The sequence below is a fragment of the Nicotiana attenuata genome, chromosome 8 (genome assembly GCF_001879085.1).
Source record: "Nicotiana attenuata strain UT chromosome 8, NIATTr2, whole genome shotgun sequence".
NCBI classification, from domain to species: domain Eukaryota; kingdom Viridiplantae; phylum Streptophyta; class Magnoliopsida; order Solanales; family Solanaceae; genus Nicotiana; species Nicotiana attenuata.
In genome coordinates, this window is record NC_031996.1 from 30,970,862 (window position 1) to 30,972,983 (window position 2,122).

A 2,122-nucleotide genomic window follows, 5' to 3' on the forward strand; every position below is an offset into this window, starting at 1 on the left:
ACAAGCCATCGATGCACATCTGATACTGAGCGCTCGTTCGCGCATACGAATGCGTGGAAGGAGTTCAAAGAGTTATATTTCAAGCTGAATCAAGGACGCACGATAAGAATTTCAAGAATATGGAGTTTTCCTAAAGGTTCTGCAGCCTCTCGAGGATAAATATAGACGTCTCCATACCGATCCGCGAGACTCTACTTAACCTTCTCATGACTCGTGAGACCTATGTAACCTAGGCTCTGATACCAACTTGTCACGACCCTAAACCCGATCGTGATGGTGCCTCTCGTGAAGACAAGGCCAGCCGACACATTCCCATTGCAATCTTAAGCAGTAACATAATAAGTATTAAGTCGTAAACATGATAAAATCGCAAAAATAAGCAGTTACCAGTATAATTTGCGAAAAAACAAACCCAACACAGCCAGATATAGGGGTGTCACTAGTCATGAGCATCTACTAAGGTCCAAATACAACTAGAGTCTAAAATTTACAAGATACAGTCTAATGAAATCGAGAGGGAGAAAAGCAGCGCTGCGAACGTCGGGCAGCTACCTTGCTAAACTCCGATGACTCTGCCTCTGAGAAACCAATACCCGCTACCGGGTTTAGAAATACCTGAATCTGCACACAAGGTGCAGGGAGTAAAGTGAGTACTTCCAACTTAGTGAGTAATAAAAATAAATGAAGACTGAGTAATATAAAACCACGTAAGGCACAAAATTAAGCTAAAGAGGCATAGCAAAATCAATAAGTATAATTAAGCAGTGAAATCTCATAAACCTCTCTTAAACAGCTAAATAATATACAGGAAAACAACTAATAAGTAAACACATAATAACTGCCCCTCGGGCACAGTAAAAACAGAATCAGCCCCTCGGGTAATGTCACAGAACAATACCAGCCCCTCAAGCTATATCTCATATCACAATGGGTACCCGTGCTCACTGGGAGTGTAATGACTCCGGGAGGGGCCCCTTATGGCCCAAGCGCAACATCAAGCCATCTCGTGGCATCATAAACAGGCTCTCGGCCTCATATCAATATCAAGCCACCTCGTGGCGTACAAATCTCAGGCCCTCGGCCTCATTATCATAATCAATGTATCACTGTTGCGGCGTGCAGCCCGACCCAAATGTATCCTTACAACACAGGCCCTCCGCCTTACTCAGTCAGAATCTCATAAGCCCCTCGGGCCACAGTAAAATATGAAGCTCAGATCAAATACCTTTGAAAATATCATTTAATGTGTTTAAAACAGAATAATATAGCTAAGTCTTTAAAATAGTAAAATATAGTATGACTGAGCACCAGTATAAAATCAATCAGCGAGGAAAAATATAATTTAAAAATCCCCTAAGGTTTCAAACAGCTGGCACGAACCCCACATATGGCATTTAGCCCAAAATATAATAATATCAAACAATTAACTACCAAATACGCAGTAAAATAATCATTCGGGCTGGACTAAGTCACAATCCCCAACGGTGCTCTACCCCACGCTCGTCATCTATCATGTAAGTCACCTCAACATAGCCGCACGCTGTGAAATTCCGGGGTTTCATACCCTCAGGACAGCATTTAAAATCATTACTCACCTCGAACTAGCCCGAAAAGCTACTCCACAACACGCTTGCCACTCGAATAAACTTCCGAGTGCTCCAAATCTACCAAGTTCAGATTTTTATCATCAAATTATGTTAAACCAATGAATTCCAATTGGAAAATATTGATTTTAAGCACAAAACCCAAAATCAGTCAAAACCCGTCCCCCGGGCCCGCGTCCTGAAACTGGACAAACTTTATACCAAAATGTTCTTCATCATCTCACGAGTCTGTACATATAAAGAACTCAAAAATCGGAGTTCGTGTAACCCCTCAAATCATCCCTGGAAGGTCTCATAATCTCAAGCCCTAACTCCACCTTTTTTTACTGATTTTCATGAATTAAACACTGATATTTTGTTCCTTAATCACAAATAATCGAGTTTTAGGGTCCAAAATCCTTACCTCAATGAAGAGCAATGATTTCCTCTCTACAAGATCGCCTCAAGGCTCTTTTCCCGTTCAAAAATGGTGTAAAAGGGTTCCAAGTCGCGGAAAAGCCTTTTTAAAACATTCTGCC